Here is a 22,809-nt window from a genome sequence, read left to right as displayed (position 1 = left end):
ATCCTTTTCCTATCTCATCATTATATGTTGAATGTGTATGGGAAAGACAGCCTGTTCATTGTCTTGGGATCAAGAGGATCAGCATAAGAAGAGCTATCTCTGAGGAGTTTGAACTGTATCTAGATCTTATGCAGATCAGGCGTGAGACTCTAGACTTCGAGGCTAATACTATAATCTGATGAGACTTCGGGGAATCCTGGGATGGGAGTGAGCATATTTTTCTTGCAAGAGAAATGTGAATAATTTTTGTCAGCGGCAGACTATACTTGATTACAACAAATGGCAGCAAATTCTTAGCAGCACCTCCCATCAAGAAGTGGTGTCAGTCTCTCTGCCCTTTGAATCAGTTTCTCTACCCTTGGCCATGAGACTTGCTTTGACCAAGAGGATGGGAGGAAACATGGAGCAAGCAGAGGCTTCAACAGCACTAGTACCTTGGGGCTTATCCGCCCTGGGCACACCAAAACCATTATGTGAGAAAGCTCAGGTTAGCCTCCCGGAGGATGAAGACCGCATGGAGAGCTAGGCCAGCCCCCAGCTAACCCACCTCTACAGCTGCATGACTGAGTCCCGGGGAGATCCGTGGAAGAAGCACTAGTGCTTACTATCTGCCAGAGACTGTTGTGGAAGGTTTACATGGATTATCTCATTTAATCCTTGCATCCATGAGAAACAGAAAATTGTTATTTGGGGGTGGCTTGTTATACTGACAAAGCTACGTGATACACCTCTCCTTGTGTTTCTCTATGCTCCTTAAGGTGTATTCTTCTTTAAAGAAGACTTGGAGGCTGTTGTGAATCATGGATAAATTATAATTTCTGGAAAGTAAATTGTCATGCATTTAAAACAAAAGTTTATTACTATGATTTTAAAACACAAACATAAGCAACATGAACCAAATAGTTGTCCTTATGAAGTATGCCACCTATCCAATAATTGTGACTTAAGGTATATATTAATATCTTGATTTTAATTCAGTAGACCTTTGTGATATTCTACTCATATTGTATGCAAAAGTTAATGTAAAGCATACACATTTTTTAAAAGCACATGTTTCTTAACATGTCTGAAGACAGCGCTTCTTTTTTGTTTGTTTGTTTTTTGAAGACTGTGGTCATAATCATGGTGTGGAGAAAAAAAAATATGCTAAAAAAAAAGATTATCTCACACACACACACAGCTTCCACACAAACACTCTGCAAAAGCTGTTCGATAATACAGTGTGCTAAATAGGAGTCCTTGAGCAGCGGGGTCAGGAAAGTACAGAGATACTTGGCAGTTTTAACCTTGGCTGAGTTTCAGTCTCATAAGAGGTTTTGAGAACCTGAACAGCCAGTTTTTAAATGGAAGTGGATAGTTTGAAGTATATCACAAGTCTATCATTCAGCTCACCAAAATAAACAGTACGTAGGCACAGTGCAACTTCCCAAACAACACAACTCCACTGCCACATCCCAAAGTTTCCTTCATCATCAAAGACTGGACCAGAGATGTTTCCTGCTGCCATGCCAAAAACAGCAAAAATTAGTGGGATGTGAACTAGGTTTCTAAGGAATTTCAGAAGTTTATTATGGCCTTACTAACCCCCTTCAAAATGTTAACGGCTATCAGGATACTTCTTTTCAAAGCTGTAGGATCAGCTTAGAACTCCACATCTACTCAGGGACGTACAGGAGAGGGGCTAAGTGTTCAAGCCTGGGGAATTATGTGGAGACATATCCACATCTCACCTCTGACGCTACCTGGTCGTGCCTGGGTTTCCTCACTGGTTTCAGGGTTCCCAACAGTTAGGGCAATTCTCAACAGATGAGTGCGATTCTTAACTGATGAGTACTTTTCAAGCCTCTGCTATGTTTTGTATTGTTGTAGGCCATCTTCTCTATACCTGGTCTTCCCCATGTATAAATAATTACTTCATAGGATAGTAGAGGGGATTAAATGAGGTAAGCCATGTAAAGCTCTTAGACTGGAACTTGGCAGAGAGTGAGCACTCTGTATATGTTACCTATGGTCATGTATTCCTGTGATTTAAATTCCCTCAAATAACTAATGTAGAGTAGTAACTATTTGTGTAAATGATGCATTTGTTAATTACACTACTAACAGTTTATTTTCTGTCTCATCTATGATCATAAGTGAACACTAATACCTGTGCATTACTCAATTATTTGAGGTTTGAAATACCTTTCTTCCAGCTATTTTATTGCAAAATATCTCTTTCTGATTATGAAAGCAACCCATGCTCTTTGTAAAATATCATAATAATAATAATACAGATTGAGCATTCCTAATCTGAAAATCTGAAATCTGAAATGCTCCAAAATCTAAAACTTTTTGAGCATTGGCCACAAGGGGACTATTCCACACTTGACCTCATGTGACAAGTCGCAGTCAAAACACAAGTAAGTACATAACACACAGTTTACTCAGTGTTCCCAAGGGAAAAAAGACCCTCCCATCCCCCTTCAGCTGCAGTATATCTTTTCTGCACATGCCCAGATACCCCTTCACAAGGGCACACACACACAAAGGGCAATAAAATGGCACATGTACAGCAGGCTGGATGCACCAACAGCAGATTCGCCACCATGCCCCACATGGCACCAAGAACTTCATGTATTAATCACTATGACTCTTTGCTTATACTCTGCTCTGACATTTTTGAAAATGTCAAAAAGGCCTGCAGATACTTCTATGAGTAACAGTGATAAGAAAAAGGGGAAGCATTTATGTTTATCTGTAGCAAAGAAAATCAAGCTACTGGGGAAACCAGACAGAAAAATATGGTGTTGGAATGACCACCTTATATGACCTGAAGAAACAAAAAGATAAATTGTTGAAGTTCCATGCTGAAAATGATGAACAAAAGTTAATGTTAAAAAATAGTAAACACTCCATGCATGATGACTCGCACCTGTAATCTCAGTGTTGGGAGGCCAAGGCAGGAGGATCACTTGAGCCCAGGAGTTCAATACTAGCAACATAGTGAGACTATGGCTCTATGAAAAACAAACAAAAGCCAGGTGTGGTGGTGTGTGCCTGCAGTCCTAGCTACTCACAAGGATGAGGTAGGAGTATCACTTGAGCCCAGGAGTTTGAGGCTGCAGTGAGCTATGATTGTGCCACTGCACTCCAGTCTGGGTGACAGAGCAAGACCTCATTGGAAGGAAGAAGGAAGGAAGGAAGGAAGGAAGGAAGGAAGGAAGGAAGGAAGGAAGGAAGGAAGGNGAAGGAAGGAAGGAAGGAAGGAAGGAAGGAAGGAAGGAAGGAAGGAAGGAAGGAAGGGAAGGAAAGAAAAGAGAGAGAAAAAAGGAAGAGAGAGAGAGGGGGAGGGAGGAAAGCACTGTATAAAGCTAGAAATGAAGATCTTGATCATGTATTGAAAGGGTGGATCCATCAGCCTCACAGTGAACACATGCCACTTAATGGTATACTGATCATAAACATGCAAGATCTATCACAGTGAACTGAAAACTGAAGGAAACTGTAAATAATCAAAAGGCTGGTTGCAGAAATTTAAGAAAAGACACAGCATCAAATTTTCAAAGGTGTGGTGATGAAGCATCTGCTGATCACAAAGCAGCAGAGAAATTCATTAATGAGTTTGCCAAGGTCATTGTTGATGAAAATTTGACGCCAAACAGGTTTACAATGCTGATAAAACATCACCGTTTTGGTGTTACTGCCCCGGAAAGACACTGACTAGAGCTGATGGGACAGCCCCTACAGGAATTAAGGATTCCAAGGACAGAACAACTGTGCTGGGACGTACTAATGCAGCAGGCATGCATAAGTGTAATCTGGCTGATAGGCAAAAGCTTGTGTCTTTGCTGTTTCCAAGGAGTGAATTTCTTATCAACCCATTATCATGCTACTAAAAAGGCTTGGATCACCAGGGGTATCTTTTATGATTAGTTTCATAAGCACTCAGTACCAGGAGCTTGTGTTCACTGCAGGGAAGTTAGACTGGATGACAACTGCAAGAATTTGTTATTCCTTCACATCTGTCCTGCTCATCCTCCAGTGGAAATTCTCATAAAAAATAATGTTTATGCCATGTACTTTCCCTAAAACGTGACTTCTCTACTTCATCCATGTGACAAGGCATCCTTAGATCAATGAGGAGTAAATAATGCTTTCTTGAACAGCACGCTAGCAGCAGTGAACAGAGGCATGAGTGTAGAAGATTTTCAAAAGGAGTTTAGCATGAGAGGATGCCATATATCCTGTTGCCAATGTTTAGAACACGTGACTAAAGACACAGTTGTGCATACCTGGCACAAGCTCCAGTGTGTGACTATGTTCAGTGATGATGATGAACAAGGTGGTGACTTTGAAGGAATTCCATATATCAGATGAGAGAAAAAATGATGTATGACCTCCTTACAAATGCAAAAAATATACCTTCAGAGTCAATCAGTAAGCTGGAAGAAGGTATCAATGAAGTTTTTTTTAACATCAACAAGGAGGCTACAGTTCTTCATTTATTGACTGACGATGAAATCGCTGAAATGGTTCTCAATGAAAATGACTGTGATAATACTGACAAGGAAGATACCATTAACACTGCAGAAAAAGTGCCTATAGATGACATAGTGGATATGTGAAGAGCTTATTGAAGGACTAGAGCAGTGTGCATGTATAACAGAACAAGAAATGATGTCAGTTTATAAAGTCAAAGAGACTTCCAAGACAAAAATCAATGTTAATGAGGCAAATGACTTTGGAGGGAACATTTTAAAAGGCCATCCAGCAGGATGCCTCCTCATCCTCAGAGGACCCACTCTCTGGTCCCTCAACTATTACTGATGTTTCTTCTCACCTAAAAAAAATATAGTGTACAGTAACTTTTTAATCAAAATACATAATTGCACATGGAGACTGAAAGCCTGCCATTGTTGTTGCTGTTAACGTGGATACAGGTATTTGGTGATGCTACTGGGCTTAGTTACCCTGAACACATTATTTTTTTCACTGTATTAATGGTATGTTATTTTTTTTTTTTTTACCATTAAGTACTTATGTGTGAATAAGTCTAAGAAAGTGACTGTAGTCAGGCATGGTGGTTCACACCTGTAATCCTAATACTTTGGGAGGCTGAGGCGGGCCGGCTGTTTGAGTCAAGGAGTTCAAGACTAGCTGTGGACAACATGGTGAAACCCCACCCTTACAACAAAATACAATAATTAGCTGAGACCAGTGGTGTACACCTGTATTCCCAGCTGCTTGGGAGGCTGAGACGGGAGGATCACCGGAGCCCAGGAGGTTGAGGCTTCAGCGAGCTGTGATCGTGCCACTGCACTCTAACCTGAGCAACAGAGCAAGCTCTTGTCTCAAAAAAAGACAATCAAAAAGAAATGAAAAAAAGAGAGAGAAATGATTGCTTATCAGTAGCATGTAAACTCAGAGTCAGGAATGATAGTGATACCAAGCAAGCACAGATGGTCCATGTGGGTGCCTGACATAGTCACACCTTTGTTTTCTGATGGTTCAATGTACATAAACTCTGTGTCATGCACAAAATTATTAAAAACATTGTATGTAGTTATCTTCAGGCTATGTGGATAGGTATATATGAAACATACGTTTCTTTTTTTATTATACTGTAAGTTCTAGGGTACATGTGTACAACATGCAGGTTTGTTACATATGTATAAACGTGCCATGTTGGTGTGCTGCACCCATTAACTCGTCATTTACATTAGGTATATCTCCTAATGCTATCCCTCCCTGCTGCCCCCACTCCACGACAGGCCTTGGTGTGTGATGTTCCCCACCCTGTGTCCAAGTGTTCTCAATGATGAAACATAAATTTCATGTTTAGATTTGGGTCTTATCCCCAAGATACCTCATGATATATATGCAAATATTCCAAAATCCAAAAAAATTTGAAATCCAAAATACTTCTGGTCCCAAGCATTTCAGATAAGAGATACTCAACCTGTAATAATAAATCAAATACGACAGAATTGTTTAACATGAAAAGCAAAAATTTTCCATCATCTAATACAACTGTATATAATAACTCTATAAAATAACCAATGATAAAATATAATACATATTCTTCCAGATTCTTTTCAATGCCAGAAGGTTGCGAACACTTAAGAGACAGTGTTCAGAAGAACCAATACTGCTACTGTGAAATTTAGTTTGTTTGCCTGGAAAATCACAGGAGCTCTCTAGGATTTCTTCTTCCCAGGGGCATCCCTCAGAGGTGCAGGGCCACAGGGCAAGTCACACCGTACTTTCCATCAACAAAAGTTTTGTGCAGGTAAAGTCAGGTAAAAAGAAAGAAAGAGAGAGGTAGACAGAGAGGAAAGAAAGGAAGGAAAGAAAGGAAGGGAAGGGAAGGGGCAAAGGAAAGGAAGGGAAGTGGGAAGGGGGACGGGGGTTCCAGGCACCGTGGCTCATGGCTGTAATCCCAGCACTTTGGGAGGCCAAGACAGGTGGATCACTTGAGGTCAGGAGTTCAAGACCAGCCTGGCCAACATGGTGAAACTCCATCTCTACAAAAATTAGCTGGGCATGGTGGCACATGCCTGTAATCCCAGCTACTTGAGAGGCTGCGGCAGGAGAATCACTTGAACCTGGGGGGCCGAGGTTGCAGTGAACCAAGATCACACCACTGTACTCCATCCAGCCTGGGCAACAGAGTAAGACCACCTCAAAAAAAAAAAAAAAAAAAACAACGGAGAAGAAAAGAGAAAGAAAGGAAGACTGAGGGAAACTTGGAAAAGGAAATTTTAGAATACAAGAAAATCTTCATGTGTGCTTTCATGTTTAAGAATCTTAAGATGTTTACCCCAATTCCACACATTGCGAAAGAATCTTGAAGTGTCTAAGCCAGTCTGAGAAGTGATGTTCTTTAAGACTTAATGTTTATAAAATTAGTGGCTAGGTTTTCTTTTGGAAACAAGTTAACAATTTCAATGCATCACATATACATTGAACATCTCTTCCTCATAAGTGTCTCATAAAGGTAAGCTGTATTCCCCTCACCCCCACCACCAATTAATAAGGCTTCATTGTTAGTGGTGGTAGGTTGTGTTTAGTTTTTTAGTTAGATTCAAGTAGTGAAAAGATCTTTTCTTCATCTAACAGATAGAAGCCTTAAAAGCACTATTTCCAAACAAGAAGCAAAGCGTAGATACTCCTACTGCTGCTAATATCATTTGAAAAGCAAATGCCATGTAGGAGAAAGGGTACTTGGCCTGGTAAGCGAGGGCTTATTCCCATTTCCATCTCTAGCTGCATAAAGTTGAGCAAGACATTTAACATCTCTGTCAGTTTCCTCATCTGTAAAATGGTGATAACTCTACTTACCTCACAAGGGTTACTTTTTGGTTGTTAAGTAACATAAGTTATGTACCTAAAAGCACTTCATAAACTTTAAAGTATTTTACAAACACAGTCTTAGGAATTATTATTTTGAACTACTGCCATCCATAATCAGTTAATTTATCAGTTAGCTTCTTGAAGATACTATAAGTACTACTCCTTTGGAAGCATGTGCAGATCATATGATCTAAAATGATTCTATAAAATCAAAGAATGATCCTATTATTAGTTTTTATATTACTCCTATGACTCAAGTGACAGCATATTAATGCTCTATTCAGCCTAAACTTCAGGAAGACAGGAGTTAGGTGCTCTGTACTCACTATATAAAAGGGTCTAAGAAAACAAACTCACTTATTGTAAAGAAAATTTTTCTTCAAAGTGAATATATTGCATTATACCTGTCAAAGAAGACAAATAACCAATACCTCCTTGCAAAACAAAACCAACTAAAAAGCAGTCAATCAAATTTCTTATACATTTACCTCAAATGAAAACTGTTCCATGTAGCAACTGTGCTCTTTTAAGCTATATAGGCTGGGCACGGTGGCTCACACCTGTAATCGCAGCACTTTGGGAGGCCGAGGCAGGCAGATCACCTGAGGTCAGCAGTTCGAGACCAGCCTGGCCAACATGGTGAAACCCTGTCTCTACCAAAAATAAAAAAAATTAGCCAGGCATAGTGGCATGTACCTGTAATCCCAGCTGCTTGGGATGCTGAGGCGGGAGAATCGCTTGTACCCATGAGGCTGAGGTTACAGTGAGCCGAGATTGTGCCACTGCACTCCAGCCTAGGCAATAAGAGCAAAACTCTGTCTCAAAAAATAAAAAATAAAATAAAATAAAGTTATATAGACTCAACATCTATAGGTATTGAAAAAATATTAAACATTTTTTAGTACTAACAGAATTTTAATTTTCCCTTATATGTGAGCTTCTAATTTGGATAAAAGGGATGTTGCATGTTTGCAGTGATACTGGTAATGTTTATCATGGGAATCAGTAGATATCTTTCTATACATCCAAAAGTGCAGAAAATTCTGTAAAGAGTAATATAATTTGTTCTCTCATGAACAGACTGTCAGTATCCGTGCAGAATAATTCCCAGAAATCATGAAATGCATACAACTTTCAATACCGTAACTTTCACTTTTACTTCCTGTTGAGTATTCTTTATCATTTGATTTTAACATAATATTAAAATACCTCAATTCTATTAGCTAAAATATACACAACAGCATAGAAACAATAGCATCCATTAGCTTTATTTTATTTTTATAAACCAAGTTGGGAAGCCTTTTAATGAGCTTTTAAGTAATATTTATAAAGTAGACTATGTGATTGATATTCTTATCCACATCTTTCAGGACACATGTCTGCATAGGCTACTCTGACAGGGACTTTCATGAATTTATTCAACAAGTATTTATTGAGTATTTATGTGCCAGGCATGGGATATGATGAGGTTAGCTTGGTGAACAAAAGATAGGTGGTCCCAGTACTTTTAAAATATATTTTCTAGATAAGCAAAAAAAAAAAAAAAAAAAAATTTAACATAAACCTTTTTATGAGAGAGAGAAAAAAGGTCTTGCTCTGTTACCCAGGCTTGAGTGCAGTGGCACAATCATAGCTTACTGCAGCCTCCACCTGCTGGGCTCAAACAATCCTCCCACCTCAGTCTCCTGAGTACTGGGACTACAAGCCATGCGCCACCACACCCAGCTAATTTTTAAATTTTGGGGCTGGGTGCAGTGGCTCATGCCTGTAATACCAGCACTTTGGGAGGCCAAGGAGGGTGGATCACCTGAGGTCAGTAGTTCAAGAGCAGCCTGGCCAACAGAAGAAACCCCGCCTCTACTAAAAAAAAAAAAATACAAAAATTAGCCAGGCATGGTGGCAAGTGCCTGTAATCTCAGATACTCAGGAGGCAGAGGCAGGGAGAATCGCCTGAACCCAGGAAGCGGAGGTTGAAGTGAGCCAAGATTGCGCCACTGGACTCCAGCCTGGATGACAGAGTAAGACTCCATCTCAAAAACCAAAGATTAAAAAAAATATTTTTTAAATAAAATATTTTGTAGAGATGGTGTCTCGCCATGGGCTAAGTTTTAAAATTTTTGTAGAGATGTGGTCACACTATGTTGCCTAAGATAGTCTCAAACTCATGGGCTCAAGCAATCCTCCTGCCTTGGCCTCCCAAAGTGCTGGAATTACAGGCATAAACCATGATGCCTAACCCATAAAGCATTTTTAAAGAAATAAATTAAAATGTTATAAGTTTGAAAGACTGATGAGATATTTTAAACATAAACACAGTTGAAACCAAAGTTTTCTATGTACGTACAACGAATTTATTAATTTCAATCACTGGTATCAACTATGACACAAAGACTAGCTTAGTGTTTAAATAAGGATGCAGAATCGAATAAGCCTGCATGGGACTCCTAGCACTGAGCAAACTAGAATAAGACAATGAACCTCAAAAAGTATTTACACACGGTGAATGAGTTCTCAACAAATGCAGGTATTTTCTTAGATAATACTTACGTTGTCACTCATGTTGGTAAACATACACACTTTCTATGAACATCAACCAGAAAATGTATAAATAATAGTCAAGTAATTTTTTACTACCTGCTCTTAACCTGTCTTGGACTACAGAAACTCCACCATGGCATGCCACCTTATCCTGCCTTCCTTCTGGAGATGTTCTCCAACCAGAGATGTCCCTCAACCTTTCCCATCCCCTATCCAAATTCAAATTTGTCCATCAAAACATCCCAAGCCTATAATCCATCCTCTATGTTTTAAGGCAGTAAACAACTGTTCTGATGAATATATCTGCTTGTAAGTGCTAATAGCTTAATATACTCCTCCATCCAGAAAACATATTTGCATTTTTGAAGATGCTTTCTATATTCTGGATAAAAGAGCAAATTGAACATTACTTTTGCTCCCTTCCAAAACTCCACTAAAGGAACTTTCTAAAGGCATAAGCCAACTAGGATAAATAAGAGAGAAGAAAGCAGCAACACAATTTTGGAAATTATGAAGCAAATAGAAAAACGAAAGTTGGTCTAGCAGATTTAAGAAAGTTAAATCCTCAGTGAACAATGGAGAAGTACAAGAAGCAACTAAAGTTACACCATCAAATAAACTCCTAAAGTCCAAGACTCAGAACTCATAATAAAAGGCTGAGTACCTATGGAAAAGGGCGTGATGGTGGGGTAATAACAAGTTGGGTTTGGATAGAAGCTTTTTTGTGTGTGTGTGCTCTTTTCTTTTCTTTATTATTATTATTATTATTATTATTATACTTTAAGTTCTAGGGTACATGTGCATAATGTGCAGGTTTGTTACATATGTATACTTGTGCCATGTTGGTGTGCTGCACCCATCAACTCGTCAGCACCCATCAACTCATCATTTACATCAGGTATAACTCCCAATGCAATCCATCCCTCCACCCCCCTCCCCATGATAGGCCCTGGTGTGTGATGTTCCCCTTCCCGAGTCCAAGTGATCTCATTGTTCAGTTCCCACCTATGAGTGAGAACATGTGGTATTTGGTTTTCTGTTCTTGTGATAGTTTGCTAAGAATGATGGTTTCCAGCTGCATCCATGTCCCTACAAAGGACATAAGAAGCTTTTTAAAGAAGTGGAAGTGCCCTCCATCCTCTGTTCCACCTGGGCAGAAGAATAGACAGATGACAGATTAGACTCTGAACAGGGTAAAAGAGAATCTAGACTGCGGTAGAGGTACCCAGCTGAAAAGAGGACGATTCAGTGAATATTTTTACATGGAATGTTGAACCTTCAAACCCTCCTCCTTCACCTACTTTCCAGCACACTGACCTATATCTTACAGGCAGAAAAATAGAAGATCCTTTTCTATAAAGGAGAAAGAAAGAAAAAAGAGGTGAAAAAATAAGAGTAAAAATAAGGAGCTTACAGGTCCAGTCCTTTACATTCAAATTCCAAATAATAGGAATTTCAGAGAGAAAACATCCTATGAATAAAAATATTTATTGTGTTTATGCTGCTGTTAACAGTGGTGGGTGCAGGTATCTAGATGTCAGCAGAAAGGCAAACTATCCACAGCACTTGAAGTTGCAGCAAAAGGCAGTTAATAACTTCAGAAATTTTCTTAAGCCACCGGGCGCGGTGGCTCACACCTGTAATCCCAGCACTTTGGGAGGCTGAGCTGGGTAGATCACCTGAGGTCAGGAGTTTGAGACCAGCCTGACCAACATGGTGGAACCTCATCTCTACTAAAAATGCAAAAATTAGCTAGGCATGGTGGCAGGCGCCTGTAATCCCAGCTACTAGGGAGGCTGAGGCACGAGAATTGCTTGAACCCAGGAGGCGGGGGTTGCAGTGAGCTGAGATCATGTCACTGCACTCCAGCCTGGGCAACAGAGTGAGACTTTGTCTCAAAGGAAAAAAAAGTAAATTTTCCAATTAAACAATACCAAAAATATGCTGACTAAACAGGATTTTCCTCCACTAACTGTTAATCTTTTCAGATGAAGTGACGCTATTATAACTTTGATTCCTTAAGGAATACGTTTCATCCTCTAACGAGTTTACTTTCAAAAAGAGAAAATGCTCCATTTTACCATCATCATTTCTTATTTAAAAATTCAAATTCTTAATGAAAATATAAAAATGGAGCTCATTTGCAGTTAATAAAGTATTCAACTGGATTCACAGTGGTTAAAATCACTACCTACACTTCAGCAATGAACCAAGTTCAACCTATACAAAATAAAAAGTGCAAGAACAAATGTCTAGAATTATTTCCTTACCATTCATATGCTCCTTCATATAATATTTATGGTAAAAGTAAGACAAAAAATGAGAACATGAATCAAGTTATACTTGAGATAAACCAAGGAATATGCCAAAGGAGGTGAGGAAAGATATGAAAATACATGGCAAATGGTCATCACAGGACCTCACACATCCATTCACGTGAAGTCACACTTCAAGCCTGAGCTAAATTTTCACTAGCACTAAAATTTTTAGTTCCTTTTTTTTTTTTTTTTTTTTTTTTTGGTGTCAGTGTGGTCAAGATGCTGAATGGTATGTATATGTTTATCCACTTAAATGGGACACAGCGGAGCATTACATAACTCCACCTACATCTATAAGTGCTGCTTTATGGTGAATTAATCCCTCCCTCCCTGCAGTCAGCCAAATGGTTGGTATTCTTAGTACTTAACGTAGAGGTTCATAGGTTAAATATGCACATGTTAGCACTTGGCCTATTTGCTTTGTGATGTCAGATTAAACAAGAAATAGGTTCTCACTAGAGAACCAATCTGGTTACTTTTTCAACCTAAGATTTGCCTGCTAACTTATATATTAAACTTAAGGTCCTTTATCTATTTAATATAATAAATGTAAATAAATTGCAGCAGAAGAGCTGCAAAGGTTCAAAAGCTAAAAATCAGGAAGTCTCAATCCCTACCCTAAGCTTACAATTTATGGGAAGAAATAAGCAGGTACAAAAACAATTTTTAAAAAGGCCAGGCACAGTGGCTCACTCCTGTAATCCCAGCACTTTGGGAGGCTGAGGCAGGCAGTTCACCTGACGTCAGGAGTTTGAGACCAGCCTGGCCAAATATAGTGAAACCCCATCTCTACTAACAAAATACAAAAATTAGCTGGGCGTGGTGGTGCACACCTGTAGTCCTAGCTACTTGGGAAACTGAGGCAGGAGAATCACTTGAACCCAGAAGGCAGAGGTTACAGTGAGCAGAGATCGTGCCATTGCATTCCAGCCTGGGTGACAGAGCAAGACTCTGTCTCTCAAAAATCATAATTTTTTTTAAAAAACAAGAACAGGCCAGAAAAGGAGAAAAAGGACCAGCATGACCCACCAAGCTGGGTGGAGGCTGAAAATTGCAACACTGGGGTTGTGGCCTCTTCACCCAGGGCTTCAAAAGTGACCTGCAAAGATAAGAAACCTCAGTGCATATGGACTTCTGGGGCAATGCACTTCACCCACGGTCTCCAACAAGACCCAAAAGCAAACCTGTCAAGCACACTCCTAGGCTGTAGTAATCAGATCCTTGAGAGTAATTTTTAAAAGGCTGTGATGTAAGTTCATGATTTTCAGAGCTTTACATTTATTTTCTTCCACTGTATATTACACATTAAAATATTAACAAAGTACCTTCTAGCAATGGTGCATTGAATGAGACACACAGAAACTTCCCTCTCCGTTCCTTGTTACCTATTTTACCTCATTAAATGAAAGTGTCGTTTTCTCGTACTCTCTTTTTTCACATACTGGACACACACACACACACACGATCAATTTTGAACTAGCTCAACCAAAAGATCTTCCTTTGTTAAAAAGTAGTCTCTTGTAACCAAAGCCAACCCCATAACTTCTATTTTGATATCAATTATATTTCAGGAAAATGAAACACTTCCTCTGACCTTAGACTAGGCTGGGTTTCCAGCTCTATAATTTCACTTCTCTTTTTCTGGTACTCACCATATTTTATTGCTAGTTGTTTGATAACATATTCAATTGTTACTTATCTTCTCTGCTTGCCCATAAGCTTCATGGGGCCAGGAGTTGTACCTGTTGTATCTGCACCATGTACCCCAGCGCACCTGGCATATAGAAAAGCCTCGATAAATAGTTGTTGAATAAATATGCTCACCAGAATCGTTATTTTTTTCCCTCATTTTTGATGAGGCTAGGTCTTTCGTACACGAAAATGAAGAAGACTGTTCTTGCTCTTACAGGCTGTTAGAGAGAATAATGATAATAAATGCCATAATAGAGGGATCTATGGGAATACTTTGAGAAGTCAGTCTGGCCAAAGGGGAGGGAAGGTGGTGTCTGAGCTTACCCTAAAAGGTTTAAAAGGAGTTAGCTTGGTAGGGAGAAAGGAAAGGGACCCAGGCACAGACAACTTCAGCGAAGGCACGAAGCATGGGATGTGTAGGAACCACAGCAATTTGATGTTTCAGGAGTAAAAATTGGTAAGCTTAAAAGTGCTTTTCCCTTCGAAGAAAAAGTCATTGCCAAGGTCAGTGAATCAGATAATATACTATCCCACATTTATGAATGTTTAACATTCTCCTGTAAGTTATCTCTGATCCTATTAGACAGTTATTAAAGTTTTAAGACAGCACCTCAAAGCTTCCTCTGGCATAAGATTTCCTGAAACCCTCTTTATTCTCCTAGAAAGTTTACTGATTCCTCTAAGTTCACTGATGCCCGTCCCCCATCTGCAACTATTCAAAAAATTTGGCATCTCTCACTCTGCTATCTAAGATAGTATAAGGCCAAGCCAGGGACACCTCTCTCCCTCTTGCAATCTTGGTCAGAGGCCAGCAAAGGAATTTGGGCTGTGCTGTCTGTTGGCCACATCAGGAATTTAAATGAAAAACAAGGAATGACTCTCACTATACCAGGCCTGCTGGGACTAAGGCTCCGGTGCTCCTCTGCTGTTTCATGGTTCCCATGACTTCTGGATAATCTGAAAAAATCTCAATAGAATTGGTCACCACGAAAGGCCTAAGAGTTTAGGGTGAAGGTTCTCAAACTATAGCATGTATCGAAATCATCTGGGGAAAATGTGTTAAAAATGTCAGTTCATGAGTTCCACCCCTAGATTCTATTCCAGTGGATCTAGAATGGGACCTTGGACTTTTATTTTTCTTTTCTTTTTTTCCTTTTACCCCTGTTTTTTTGTACTGAAATATCCTTGGTAATTCTGCAGGTTATAATCTACAGACTACATACCAAGATTGTGAGATTCTGAGGTTATAATCTACAGACGACACACTGGACTGGTTTGAGGACTTTCAAGGGCTTGAAAGACAGAGAGAGAGAGATTGGGGGGAATCCCACTATCACAAAATTGTTTAACATTTGACAATGTTAAAGCCTAGCATTACAGCAAGGACTGGTGTGTGTCATACTTTTGTTCTGGGTCTGGACAGCCACAGTTGTTTGCTACTTGGATGCCAGAGTTTAGCCTTCTTTGTTAAACACCACTACTGCCCTCGCCACGGCCTACTCTCCCTGGCTCTTCTGCTCCTAATCTTCTTGGGATTAAGACTACTTTGTCTTGTTCTCTGGTCAGTTACTCTAAAATCCTTAAGGGCCTTGGACAAAAATGACAACTTTCTGGGCTCCACTCTGCACGGTGATGGTCTGGGCCATCAGACACAAGCAAGGCCGTTGCAGAGGAGGATGCTCTCTTGGCTACAAATGTAGTAAATGATGTGGTATCCAGATCCCCTTCCGGATCAAGATCCTCGGTCCCCCAGGTACTAGGAAGGTTGGCTGCTGAAGGCTCCCAGTTCCAGAAATTGCCCTGGACTGAAGGGAGCTGCTGCCTGCATCCAACGATTAGTTGATGTGGGTACGAATGCTGAGCCTCTTGCCTCAGGAGGCAGAAAAATTCTGAACAACAATCTCAGCCTCCACGTTCCTCACTGTTGAGGCCGCTGTTGTGCACGCCCCACAGTTCAGTTTCTCCCCCTGTGTAATCCCGCTTCCCTCTCTCCTACTGTGTGCTGTCCGCAGAGCACTTCCCAATAAAAACCTCCTGTATGGAAATCTCGAGTCTCGGGGTCTGTTTCCTGGCAACTTGACCTGAGACACTGAACTTGCGCCTTTCAGTCAAGTCCTGACAGCATAATGTAGCAGTACTCTGCACTTAACTTCTTGGGCAATCTTGGGTGGTCGCTTAATCTCTCCAAGTGTTTCCCACCTTATCTATAAAATGTGGATAATGGCAACAGCAACAACGAATTCTTATTTTTCCATTCTTTCTGGCTGTTATGAGAATTAACAGAAATAATATATATGACAGTACTTCATAAACAATAAACAGCTAAATAATATTATCAACTGAATATCATTATATGTTGGTTTAGCATGAAGTAGTCAAGGAAGAGGGGAGGAGGAGGTGGGAAATGTTGTAGTATTACAGAATTTAGCTAATACACTATGTCCTACTTACCTCAAATCAACAGATTTGGATCACTAATCAACATAACGAAGTACATAATAGAAAATTAGAAATACAACCATGAAAAGAGATGCACATTGCTGCAATCCTGAAACTGAAACTGAAGACAGAACTATTTGCTTACTGTTTCCATAGGAAGATAAAAACAGAGCTATGTCACTATTCTGAAAAGCTGAAAGTGACCTGATTACACAATAAGTTCTGCAAGGAGTAATGGAATATCTCTTTGCATCCTTGAACAGGGAACAAATAAAACAAGTATACAAAATGGGAAATACTTTTCTAGAAGACTTAGTATTTTCTGGATTATTTTGATGTCCTATACACTGAAAAGAAGGAAATGAGGCCGGGCATGGTGGCTCATGCCTATAATCCCAGCACTCTGGGAGGCCGAGGCAGGTGGGTTGCCTGAGGTGGGGAGTTGGAGACCAGCCTGACCAACATGGAGAAACCCCATCTCTACTAAAAACACAAAATTAGCCACCCGTGATGGTGCATCCCTGTAATCCCAGCTACTCAGGAGGCTGAGGCAGGAGAATTGCTTGAACCAGGGAGGCGGAGGTTGTGGTGAGCAGAGGTCGCACCATTGCACTCCAACCGAGGCAATAAGAGCGAAAACTCTGAGGAAAGAAAGACAAAAAGACAGACAGAAAGAAAGGAGAAAGAGAGAAAGAGAAGGAAGGGAAGGGAAGAGAGAGAGAGAGAGAATAAAAGAAAGAAAGACAGAAAGAAAGAAAGACAGAAAGAATAAAAGAAAGAAACATTAAATTTTAAAACACATTTAATTAGCTCAAGAAGGGCAACTGAAAATTACCAATTCTAAAACTACATCATTCTAAAAATTACCAAATTACGGAGCCTTACAAAGAAGTTGAATGAAATACACAGATAATATCTGGTATCCATAAACTTAGAAGGAGTGCCAAGAAATGGCTTACTCTGACAGACGGTCTCATTATTAGTAAAAGTCACAGAATGGTTATTAGAACTGGGAGGAGTCTTAGAGGTGGCTTAACAGAGCCCCTAACTCTAGCTATTCTCTTCTCTCAGGGAAACCACAGTTGAATTGAACAGCCAAGACAAACCCACATGAAATATTCACCAAAACCCTTCCCTTTCTTGTGATCTGAGCACTGAATGAATTATAGGCAGGCACATAAAAGCTCAGACCAAGGGGCAGACATGTGGGCTCTATTACCCTGCAAGGCTTCATGTCACTCTCATTTCATGGGCAACTATAAATATGCTGATTTGCCAATCAATCTGAAGAAATGCTGAACAAAACATTCAATTCATGTGATTGATGTGTGGAGAACATATTTTAAAACTTCAAGTTTTAGGTATGTGAACATTCTCCCCTGCCCCTGCGGCTGCCCCCAGGCTCAAGCAATCCTCCTGCCTCAGCCTCCCAAAGTGGACATTTGAACATTTTAAAGCTTCAATAAGTGAGTTTGCTGATTCAGTTTGGGTACAACATTAACTGGGCGTTTTAAACCTTACATGGTCCAAAGTAGAGGTCTTTGAGGAAAAGATAACCAAGGCAGCTTTGTGGACACAATGGTTTCAGCTCTAGGAACCTTCAGACAGTCTCCACTAAAATGGAAATTCCCAGGAGAAAAGGTCTGATTGTTCCAGTTTCTTCCTAGATCAATTCTTAGTCCCTGATTGCTGAACAAAAAATCAGGATATTAATCCAAGTCAGGGTAGGTTGAATCATCAAACAAAGAGAACAGTTAAGAGTTGGGATCATTTTTTGGGGAGGCAGGGGGCGGGTGGACAGGGTTGTTAGTCAAAATACTTCTGTTCAGACTAAATAATGCACCCAGGTGCCCCAAATAGAAAGCAAGTTCTGAATGCAAGATACTTTAATTATTTTGCCAAGCTAAAGTCAAGAGGACAGGAGACACAGCAGGGCCAGACTCACTTAGTAAGATTCTGGAAGTTAGAGGCAGGTAAGGCACCTGCTTCAAGGTAAAATTAGAACAAAATTGGATTCAGAAGGCAGATCACAAGTCAGGAATGTAAGATCTGGAGTTGTTATGTACCTGTCTGCATTTGTTAGTGGTTCTTCCACCATTTGACCCTGTTCTGTAGATTAATGCCTCCCTTGCTAGCCTTTCTGCTTCCCTATGGAAGATCTTAGCAACAAAACATTGAGTGCATCTGAGAAATACGAAAAGTTGAGCATTCAGTGTTTAGGATGGGTGGAAACCAAGGCAGCTCTGGAGACGCAATGACTGAAGCACTTGGAACCTTCAGACACTGTGAGTCTCCATTAAGACGTTTCAATTCCCAGGATAAAAATGTCTGATTATTTCAGGTTTCTTCCTAGATGAATCAGGTATTTCTTGGAGTGAAGGTTGGAGGTGGGATGTCATGTAGCACAGTAGGGATACTGAGGGCCCATCTTATGCATCAAGGCCATTCTTGGGATAAGGAAGAATTATTAGGGGCAGGAAAGTGACTTCAATCTGAGCTTACCACAAAGTCCAAATCCTCATTGATTCATTCATCAAGACAGCACATCACAGCAGAGTGCTTCAGAATGCAAGCTATGGAACCAAGTGCTTGGGATCCATTTCTGGCTCTGTCAGTTACTAACACTGCACTTTCTTCACCAGTCAAAGCAGTTAATTTGAGTGCCTATCTCACAGGATTGTACTGAGGAGTAAAAGGCTTAATGCGCATAGTGAGCCTAGGATAGTGTGTGGCCCATAATAAGTACTCAACAAATTTTAGCTATTACTGACATTCATTTGAAAAATCTTAATGAGCACTGATTATGTGCCAAGTACTGTGTGAGCTTCTCACCACCCTTTAGCCCAAATCTACTCTTCCACTGAGTAGGATATTCTTATCCTAGTCATTCATTAGAAATGTGGGAGTCATCTTAACTTCTCCCACCTCCTCATTGCCCACTTCTAAATATACACCCGACTGGGTTCCACCTATTAAACCTCTACCAGCCCCTTTCCTCTTTTCCCGTCTGCACTGTCACTGCTCGATTCAGGCCTTCTTTAATGTCCCATCTGCAATATGACAACAGTTTCCCAGGTGTCTCCCTAAAGTCAATGCCACTGTCATCTAATCTAAGATTTTTTAAATTCCAATTTTTGTTATAATTTTTTAAACACATACCTGACAATATCATTCACTTGTTCAAAGGGCTCAGTACTATAAACCCTCATGGGGCCTTTGTGATCTGGCCCTTCCTGTCTCCCCAGCCCTCGCTCTGTGCTGTCACTAAACAGGCTGGAGTTTCCTGAATGTCCAGTGCTGTTTCACTTCTCTATGGGCGCTGTTCCTTCTGCTGGGTCACCGAGCCTTCCACTTGCCTGCCAATTCATCCTCCTACATGAAGGTTCATTATTTCATCAATAAACACCTTCCAACACTTCTCATGAGTCGAGCCTGGGACAAGTTCAGGGAGTACAATGCTGAATGACACACTCAACCTTTTCTTTCTCATAGAAAAAGTAACTTTAGGGCTCTCAAAGGAGAATACAGTTTGGAAATTAAGGTAAAGTTGTCTGAAATTTAGCAGTGTTGCCTTTATTAGTTGGATATCTTAGCAAACTGTGGAAACTTGGAAACCTTGATACTTGGGCATCAAGTTCAAAAGTGTCTCAGCAGATTTCAATTGCAACAGTAAACTGTGATATGGTAGATTTATTCATTTTGGCTCACAAGGCTATAATGTGCTAAAAAACATTGATTTGAACTACAAAAACAATGATCAAAAACTTGCTTCAATATAGTATTCCAAATTTATAAAGTATTAGGCGGGGCATGGTGGCTCACATCTGCAATACCAGCACTTTGGGAGGCCAAGGCAAGCAGATCACCTGAGGTCAGTAGTTCGAGACCAGCCTGGTCAACAGGGCCAAACTTGTCCCTACTAAAAATACAAAAGTCAGCTGGGTGTTGTGGTGGGTGCCTGTAGTCCCAGCTACTTGGAAGGCTGAAACACGAGAATTGCTTGAACGCAGGAGGAGGAGGTTGCAGTGAGCCAAGATTGCACCACTACACTCCCGTCTGGGGCAAGAGAGTAAGACTCTGTCTCAAAAAACAAAACAAAACAACCTATTAATTAGTCATACCATTTCCTAAAAGTCACGCTGCTAACTAAAGGTGACTGCAATTATCTAGGGATGGTAATCTGCTGAGTTTACGCTTTAAATACACTGGAACCCAGCAGATTGAGTTATATTGGGACAGAAACTTCACTCTGGGTATAGATTTACCCTAGCACCTTGTCAGCAGGATCCTATTATTCATGGTTGTACAAGCAAGGTTCGGGGAAGAGGCTGGCACAGAGAAAGTACCTGTTAACTGTTGTTTGGGACTGAATTCAGCTCAACTCAGCTCCAGTAGAGATGGTGCTCCCTTCTCTACCGTGTTGAGATAGTGTGCAGTCCCTTCCTAAGTGCTGCTACCCACCACAGTGGGGCCTGTCAGCTTCAACTTTTAAATTTCTCTGCTCCCGCTGGGACCCACCCGCTTCAAAAAGCACCATGTGGTTTTGGCATCAATTTAGTAAACACAAACTGTCTGAAATATTTTGATTTTAGAGAGTTACTTACAATCACCACATTAAATGATACATTTCTACCATTCAGTGAAAATGGTAGCAAAATGGTCATTGAATAATGAAATTAATTTTCTCCTGGGCTTCTGAGGCAAAGCACATGATTTTAGTGGTTATCTTAAATCAACCCAGTGACCTTTACTGGCATGTTGTAACATCAGGCGCCTTAGGAAACTGAAAACTCAATCGTCACTTCCCATACCACTGCCCCAGGTCAGCAGGGCAGGCATTTCACATCTAGAGTCTCATTTTAAATACAGATAGAGCAAGCCTCGCTTTTCAAAAGTTCATTAACAAAGTCTCACAATTAAGAGAGCAGCCCTGTGACTCATTTTTGGATACCTGTAAATAACAGCTCCTCCCTTTGCTGAGAAACGGCTGAAACAAGCGCGTGAGAACCACAGGAAGTAATACAGATCTCAGCTGGTGTCAGGGGAGTCTAGAAAAAGGCAGAATTCCCTCACAGGACGGCGTGGTTCTCGCAGGCATTGCCACTACTTCTCTCCATTTTTCTAAAACAAAGTCTTACGTGGGCTGCGAAGGGACTGCTCCAAGGCTCTATCAATTTCTCCGTCTTTCTTGGCTACTGAGTGACACTGCCAAGTTCAAGTCAAGAAGTACCCATTCTGGTGTTTTTGACACAGTCACCCTAATAGGAAGTGAAGAGGTGATAACATAAAAACACTTCAGTCTTTCGATTTAAAATAAAAGTAGTCTTAGGTGAACACTTTAAAAAGGCAGCCTACCGACAGGTATCCCTAAAATAATTCCTGTGAAGCACTAAATCCTAAGTCCCTCAGTCTCTGAAATTAAAAGTAATTTTAAAAAATCATTCCGCTTTATATGAGGAACCCAATCCTGTGTTTCCGAAGGTGCCCAGAGGCGGCGTGAGGACCTGCGCCAGATCCAAAATCCCAACTAAGGCACAGCCGCGGGTCCCGAGCCCAGACAGTGCCCCCGCCCGCCTCCCGGATCTCTCCGCGCACGGGGAATAGTCAGGAAGAGAAATAGGGGGTCAGAAAAAGAAATGGGGGCTCAGGGAGAGAAAAACAAACCTGGACCCGGAAGGAGAGCGCGAACTGAGAAGCCTCTCTCCCCGCAGGGCGCGCGTCCCCTGTGGGCGCCGCGATGGGGAAGGAAACCTGTTGCGCGACTCCCGGCTGCTCTGCTCCCGGCGCCTCCTGCGGCCGAGGCTGGGCTCCTCCACAGCCGCCCGAGCTCCGCGCCGCCGCGGCCGCATCTGGGCGCCGCCGGCTCAGCCCCCGCCGCTTAGGAAGCTACCACAGCTGGGGACCAGGCCCCGCCCCGGGATGACAGCGCCGGGGCGCGGCAGCAGCCGGCTCACAGAGCACGGGTTCCCGCCCCACCCGGAGTCCGTGCGCTCGGGACCGCCCGGAGCCGGGGACTCGCTCCAGCCCCTCCCGCGAGCCCCGGGGCGTTCCCGGGGGCGGCGCGGACCGGCGCAGGGAGTGGGATGTTAGCCGCCCAAGACACTTCCTCCGCTCATCCTCTGGTCCCCAGGTCAGGGAGTGCGATGGACTTTCCCCGGGAATCCCCGCTGCGCCGGTGACATTTGCAGTCCGGTGCGTTTCTGCGGCAAGGACGCTGGAAGCGGTCTCTGAGCGTGGGTGTGGCTGCGGAGGCTGCAGCAGGTCCTGCATCCGCGGGACCCTGGAGGAGGCGGGCGAGGAGCCTGCGGTCACACAGAGGCCGAGCACAGCCTTCCCAGAACCCGGCCGGCCAACCCATCTCCAGTCGGCCTCAACACCCGCCAGGCTCATCATTCCCTGGATATCAACTGAGCGGCCCCTTGTATTCCCAGGATAACACCGCGCTCAAAAACACTGCCAAGACCCTCCCTCCAGGTCCCGGCACTTT

At 41.7% G+C, this 22,809-nt stretch overlaps 1 protein-coding gene across 1 annotated transcript in view; it reads right to left on the bottom strand.

Annotated features, from left to right (window-relative positions):
* STX11 (syntaxin 11) overlaps window positions 1–22,303 on the bottom strand; it is a 37,976-nt gene extending 15,673 nt beyond the window's left edge. The window contains exon 1 of the mRNA XM_025381312.1: window positions 21,987–22,303. The gene's annotated coding sequence lies outside the window, so the exon portion shown is untranslated. The remainder of the gene's footprint in view (window positions 1–21,986) is intronic.
* Between the last annotated feature and the right edge of the window lie 506 nt (window positions 22,304–22,809).

The sequence above is a fragment of the Theropithecus gelada genome, chromosome 4 (assembly GCF_003255815.1).
Source record: "Theropithecus gelada isolate Dixy chromosome 4, Tgel_1.0, whole genome shotgun sequence".
Lineage (NCBI taxonomy): Eukaryota > Metazoa > Chordata > Mammalia > Primates > Cercopithecidae > Theropithecus > Theropithecus gelada.
This window is presented reverse-complemented; position numbering and strand designations above follow the sequence as displayed.